We start from the raw sequence: 7911 nt of genomic DNA, 5'->3' as shown, positions 1-7911 counted from the left end.
CCACATGTGAGTTCATTTAACCAATTAGCACTGAAATGACGAGTTTGTATTGTGGGCAGAAGAGGAGTTTGATCAGTGCTTGTTGTAGAAAAAGATATGAATTACCTGTAAAAGAGAGAGAAAAAAAGAAGATTGAGATCATATCTGACCTCAGCACCTTTTAAAACCGCCCTTAATAAATGCATATTTTATGAACTATCTGTGCAAACAGAAGACAGAGAAAGAGCGTTCAGGCTTCACAGACACATTTCTCTCCTGCATGCTCTGGTGTACAACCTTCAGTCCTGTGTGACTTATCAAGATTGGCTGAGACTCAAATAAAACTCCACTCCGGCTTTATAAACTCCTTCACTGATTGTGTCTCTGCAGTCAGAAACAACCCCCCCCCCCCCTCCACACAGCATCTCCAGCAGCCCCGAGTCAAAAACACAAGATTAGAACCCTCTGACGGCCGCAGCTCCTTCTACGGGCAGCGGCGGCTGGCTGCTCGCTGCTGAAGCCTGACCCCCGCCACCCTCCACCGCCCAGGGTCCACTCTCAGCTGGAAGGGCTGTGTGATGGTTTGAGTTGGTGGAGGCCTGGCAGGGGCATCAGAGTGGGAGACAGCAGCTCAGAGGGGCACTGAGGAGTGTCCTTGAAAGCATCTCTTCAGTCACACATTTATTCATGACTAACCTGCTCGGTGAGCTGCAGCTGCTCCGCGAGGAAGAGACAGCAGACACAAGAAAACTTTTGAGCAAAGGAGAAAAAACTTATTTTAAACAAAGTAGAAATGTTTGAACTTCTGCTGTGACTGACGGATGTTCACTATCAATCAGGAGCATTTGCACTTCCATTCTTTTTTCAAAAACTTCAAGCTTTTCAACAGCTGACTGACTTCCTCCCTTCTCTCCTGTTTGAATTCAAGAAGCTACTCTGACATGATCTCTTTACTACATGTTAGTCAAAGGTTCAAAGTCAAATAGAAGAAGAATACATTTAGTTCTGTACCAAAAATAGAGACCAGAAATGAAGTAACTCATCCATTCATACACATTGATACGCTGCTAACGAAGCAGTGGGAGCAACTTGGTGTTAAGTGTCTTGTCCGAGGACACATCGGACATGTGGCTGCAGGAGCTGGGTATCAAGCCCCGACCTTCCAGTTTAGATACGACTGACTCTACCACTGACCCACATCCGCCCCCACATGGCATTCTCTGCAGGCTGTTCATGAGACCAACATTAGGCAGGTTTCTGATTACCTCCTACGCCGCACCCTCAAATGAGCAGCCACATAAACATTTGACCGTTTTCATCAAACAAACAACAATTATCATAGGACCGACGCCGCGGCCTACGAAATCTGTGAGGAGGATTTCTTAGTCCTTGTCAGTAGGTAAAAATTCTTCCCATCAGAGAACAAAGGACAACAAACATGAACAAACTAATCCCCCCCGACATTGCATGTTCAAAGTGAATTGAGTATTTCAGCTCTGCAAAAAGGACATCAATGGCTGCCAAATCTTTTCAAATGTCTCAAGTTTGTTTGAAAGAATGAATCTCAATCTCTCTATGTGAAGTGTTTCTATAAAGTCAGTTAACCACGGTGTGAAAGAAGGCTCTTCTTTCTTCACCAAAAAGAGGAGAGATAGCTTCTGAGCAGTGAGAGGCCCATAAGCCAGAAGGCATCGTTGAACAACTTTTTAAAGTGTTGAATTCATTCTGAAAAGAAAATCTTCAGCTGAACTCTTTTCAAGGACACACTTTTTATTTCCAGACAAAACCAGATACAGGAAATGAGTGTTGAAATCAGACCAGATTTTAAACCTCATGTCCAGGATATCTGGCAGCATGTAAACATGTTATGATCATATAGCGAATCAGAATCAAGGTCCATACAAGAGAAAGTTCTGTAATGTAAACATGAAGTATTATGGTGTATCATATAATGTATAATTACAACTCTGTAAGGGGCTCTTGGGAGGGAGGAACACTGTGGCTCAGGTGGTAGAGTCGTCATCTCTCGACAGGAAGGTTGAGGGTTCAATCCCCAGCTCCTGTAATCGCTCAACCACAAGTTGCCCCCGCTTCTTCTTCAGCGACGTGTATGAATGGATGAGTTAATACTGATGGACACTTTACACAGCAGCCTCTACCATCAGTGTGTGAATGTGTATGAATGGATGAGTTAATACTGATGGACTCTTTACACAGCAGCCTCTACCATCAGTGTGTGAATGTGTATGAATGGATGAGTTAATACTGATGGACTCTTTACTCAGCAGCCTCTACCATCAGTGTGTGAATGTGTATGAATGGATGAGTTAATACTGATCCAAGCAAATGAGGCAAGAAGTAAAGAATTGGAAGCAGCAAAACTAAAAAGGCTAAATGTGAACACCATTAACACCCTGCACCCTCGCTCACAGGCAGCGCTGCAGACTTTTACCGGCTTGGTTCACACATCAGCTAAACCAAAATGAGTGCAGACTTCTGAGGACACATGCACCGCTCCATGACAGTGTTGGGAAGTATTAAGTGCTCCTCTTTTTAAAATGGGCTTCAATTTGTTTGTTCTTCACATTATAATGACTGTTCTTTGAAACACACTCACTCAATCACACACACACACACACACACACGATCGGGATGATATCAGCCTTAGCTGTAGACGGCTGAGGCCCTCATCCACAGTCCTGGCTGATCCTTCACGGCTGCTGACATCCTCGACCTCTGCTCTCTAAGAAACCATTCCTGAGCTGCACCAGCAGAGAGACCTCAGCCCTGCACACGTCCAGGCCATTGCACCCCCAGCATGGGGTCTCATTCTCAGCCTGCCTAACCCACACAAAGAGTCCACCCTGAACAGACCCGGGGAGACAGCACAGGCCACCCGCTAAACCATCAAACACTCGTATTACTGTGGTCAAGCAGCTGGATCACTACAACACTGTTTGATTAATAACTTTAAGTCATTTGTAGTTTGATTCTTTGCTCCGGTTTCAGCCGCATCCTTCCCGGTGTTACAGTCTAAGTGAGTGACCTGAACACAAGCAGGAGGTGAAGGAGACAACAGGAGGAGAGGAGGAGAGTGTGTGTGTGTGTGTGTGTGTGTGTGTGTGTGTGTGTGTGTGTGTGTGCGCGTGCATGGGGACGGCGATGTCTGCAGAATCCTATTTTATTAATTAATCTGATCTTTATCTGATTTTAGAAATGAAACATCTGCCGTCATGTCACTAAATGTAAGTTAGAGGAAGGAACTTGTTAAAGATTTGAGATTATTTTGACTTTGTGATGTTTTAAAAATGAAGTGAAGAGACTTTGTTGTGTTGCTGTCACATTAAGTTAAATGCAAAAATATATATATATATTATGTTCAACCTCATGAAGATTTACGTTGATATTTATGGTCTTGGTCCTGTCTCGGTCTCAGAGCACTCTGGTCTCTGGCATGTCTTGGACTCGGTCTCAGAGCACTCTGGTCTCTGGCATGTCTTGGACTCGGTCTCAGAGCACTCTGGTCTCTGGCATGTCTTGGTCTTGGTCTTGGTCTCATAGCACTCTGGTCTCTGGCATGTCTTGGTCTTGGTCTCATAGCACTCTGGTCTCTGGCATGTCTTGGTCTTGGTCTCGGTCTCAGAGTACTCTGGTCTCTAACATGTCTTGGTCTTGGTTAGTGGTCTTGACTACAGTGACTAGAAGCTGAGGAACGAGCTAAGTGGACCTTTGGTTGAGATGGTCTCAGAAGTTAAAAGCAGGACTGTTGGTACCGTGGACTGACTTTATTTAAGTACATTGACAGTTCGCTCGCTGTGTGGGCTTTGAGAAGAATTTGACTAACACAGGAGAGGCTTCATGATTCATGCTAACATGATCAGCAGATTACTACATTAAAACCTTTCCTCAGGCGGAGAACACACCGACTATAAAGAGTCCTAAATCAGCGTGTGATGATTTATACCTTCAATGAGTTGTCTCTGTTTATCTGCACAGCCTCGTTTCTCACCGAGTCCGACCGGCTGCACCTGATTATTTCCCCATAAATCTGCCCCCTAACACAGAGCACTACATTATCAGTCCTTTCCTCCACACCTCCCAAAGGATGTCATTAACTTTTCCTTGCCTGCAGAATGATGGCTTAACCCTTTACAGAGGAATTGATGGCTGAAATAATTTTATTTCACTCGTCATTTGAACTCCATTTAGCCCCTGTCAGTGTGATGTATTTTCATGTGTGTGGTTATCAGCTGCACAAACAGAGTGTTAGTGTAGAATGAATAATGTGGAGGAAATGGGATCTCAGGAGAGGTTTCTGACCTCCTATCAAAACGCAAAAAGAGGTATTTGTTGTACTTGTGCTTGTAAGCTGCTACTTACAAGTGACTTCAGAACCAAGAGCAACACACTGCCGACTGCCAAACCTCACATGCTTCTTCAGTCATGGACAATTACAACTGGCAGGTGATGTTAGCGAGCGGGCAGGTACAGACAAAAGCAGATCCCTGATCATCAGCATGCGCCTGGAAACTGAACATTACCCTGCAATCAGCGCACAGCCTGAGGTCAGGGCCCGCTACCACTCATGCCTAACCTCCCAGGATCTCAGAGAGACCCTGCTCCTGCTATCCAGTAGTCTCACAGTAGCTCTGCAGGACCTGATACCTTGCTTTTCTTCAAGCCAATCTGGTGTCAAAGACTCCATTGGCCCCCTGGGGTCTGCTCAGTGTACTGGGGTCACTGTTCTCCTGGGTGGTCCCGCTGGGGGGCAGCATGCTGCCTGTGGTCAAGACGTCTGACCTAGGCTTACATCGTTGCGCTCATTAAAGGATGCTGCATGTTGTGCCATCAAAAGACCATCCTACAGAACTGGAGAAGCTTACATGACATTTTAAAGCTCTTGTCAACTGAAGGAACTTCACACAATGTTTTCTACTATCCATCCATTCTCTCAAGTTCAAATTGTAGTCAATCAAGCTTTGTTCAAAAGTTGAATAGGGATGAGATATTTGGTTGAGCAAAGTAACAATGAACAAAGGCTGTAGTCCTCCAAGCAGGGAGCCCAGCGAGTCCGACCTGAGTCCCCTTTCAGAATCAGAATCAGAATTAGAATCTGGGTTTTATTGCCAAATACATTTACACATAAAAGGAATTTGACTTGATGTATTGGTGCTAAACAATTAAAAGGAAATAAAGCAGAACTAGCAACAACTTAAATAATACAGCATAAGAAGATATTACAATATATAAAATAGAATTTAAAAATATAAAATATACAAAATAAAAAAACACAAAATGTACAAAAGGTGTAATGTAGGAGCTGTGCAGTGGACTATGACAAAACATCTTAGTGTGTGTAACTCCTCACAGAGTGCATGTAAGGAAGAATTCCTGCATGTCGTACCCCACTCTCTCTCTGTCCCTGATTTCTAACTCTTCACTGTCCTGTTTCTACAATAAACGCACAAAAAGCCCCAAAAAATAAACTTACAAAAAACCATTTCAACAATGACAAACACCACAATCAACGACAACAACTGTAATAACAACTTTTCTGCTTTATAAACTTATTTAAACCAGGTCAAGCACTGTTGGGGGGGTCATGAAATAAACACCTGTTGGACTAACCAAAATGTCCAGGCGTCACAAGGTGGTTTAGGAGCTGTTAAGTATGTTAATCTGCTGGCCAAACGTCATAGACGTGATTCTGTTTCCTTTTTGATGCTCTGTGTACAAAATGTGAGTTGAGCGTCAGTGAAGTTGAGCATCAGTGAAGGGCCAGGTGGTTGGTATGATCTGTTTCACATCTCTGTGTCTCACTCCGACTGGAACTCATGCTTTGTAGATGTTGATTTCATGACAGGCATACCAGGTTTCCTTGATGATGTCAGAGTCACGATTTAATCGAATTACAAATCAAACTAAAGGTCGTCCATCATTTTAACGTGCTGGGACACAGGACAGCAAAGAGTTATCACCCCAGGAAGAGCATACCAACTCCACACAATAAACCAATCAGGAGGTTCAAACAGAAAAATGTGGAGTGAGGAGACTGTGCTGCATCAACACTTTGACTGGAGAGTGAATTACATAGAAGTCAGGGTTCCTCTGGTGTTCACCCCCCCCCCCCCCCCCGAGATGATTTCTATGACAGGTAAAGACTGATGCATGGATTCTGTCTGCAGGAGCCCCCACATGTACCTCTGTAGAGTGCTGTGCAGGTTTTTTCACAGAGGGAGGGGGTTGCCGTGGCCTTACCCGGTGCACATGCACTGTCAGTGGGAATAAAGGAGAGAGCAACCAGAGCCTGTACAGCCACACTCTGCCCCAGAATGAGGCTCAGCCTGCTTCCAGGACCAGGATTAATTAAAACAAAATGCTGGTCTGGGACGACTGGCCTGGGTCAGGTTGCGCACATGAAAGGAGAGCGAAAGAGACCGAGCGTCTTGTGTAACAGGAGACGGGCCGGCCATTGTTAGCTGGTATGTGAACGCTGTCCCTCCTCGTCCTCACCATTCCCATGTTGTCATCTCCAGGCCACCTACATAGTAGAGAGGAGCTTCTGTTTGTGTGCACTCACCCAGTGACCCCCCCCTTCAAACACACAGCCTGAGAACACGTCCAGGTCAAGGATCCTCTTTTAATAGTGGCCACCTGCTCCTTCTGTCCACAGCGAGGCTGTTTGTCATCACACACTCTCTGCAGAGAGGATGAAGACTGCATCATGATGCTATAAGTGTGCTGTCACATTTTGAACATTCTTCACCTGTGACGGGGTTTGTTTGTTGTTGTTGGATAAAAAAATCCTATAAAACATGTCATCGCTTGCATCTGGATCCCTCTGCAGCTCATGCTACATCAGACATGATGTTTAACAAATTTTTGAGAAAACAAGCAGAGAAACCACGGACAAAAGTTAACCCTAAACACCCTGCGTTTCTTCCGTGACTGTTGTGAAGCTGCAGACATAGAAAGCAAGGTGACTACTGGTCTACATCAAGTGGACACAAAAAGACTCAAAAAGGGAACTCTGTGTCTGCCACATGCATTCATAGTCAACTGTTTCACAATCCATATAAGATCAAGCTAAACAAAGTAACAGTGTCCAACAAGTTCAACTTTTATATCCCTGCACCCCGTTCTCACTTTTCTTCTATTCATTCATATTCATATTATTCCAACAAATTCTCACATTTCCTTACATATCACATCCCAGATAGTCGTGTCCCAGCAGCAAAAGCCGGGCTCTCGAGTAGACAGAGCTCCCCCGACCTTCAGTGAGGTGATTGGACACTATTACCACCAGGACATATACCTTTTAAAGATTCTTATGGTGGCAAGTAAAAAAGTTATTACTAAATGTTGGCTTCAGAAGAACACTCCTACCATGAGACTCTTGAGGAACATTGTGAATTCCATCAGCTTTATGGAAAAAATGACTTTTGTCCTGCGACTTCAAAAGGAGAAGGGAGAAGAATATTGGAGAAAATGAGATTTATACAAAGATAAAGACTCCTAAATAATGATTGATGGATTGGTTGATCTCATCAGTAAAGTTGAACAAGCAGGCCTAATTTTTTATTTTTTACATCTTCATTGTAGAGACAGGACAGTGGATAGAGAGAGAGAGAGTGGGGACTGACATGGGAGAAAGGAGCCACAGGCCAGATTCAAACCCAGGCTGCCCGCTTGCAGGTCTCCCGGTTACGGCCGCAGCCTTCCTGGTGTTACAAATAATAACACAAATAAAGGCATCGTGTAAGTTAACGATATATACCACTGGGTGGAGCCCAAAGTGAGCTCTAACTCTCTTTTTACTTCCTTCTCCTCAGTAGTGAGATCAGTTAGAGTTACTGACCGAGGGCTTATATTGCCTGTAGCAGCAGCAGCTCGATAATTTAAGGTGCGTGTTGAATCAAGTTAATCTGCTGC

Source organism: Labrus bergylta, chromosome 6 (assembly GCF_963930695.1).
Source record: "Labrus bergylta chromosome 6, fLabBer1.1, whole genome shotgun sequence".
NCBI classification, from domain to species: Eukaryota; Metazoa; Chordata; class Actinopteri; order Labriformes; family Labridae; genus Labrus; species Labrus bergylta.
This window is presented reverse-complemented; position numbering follows the sequence as displayed.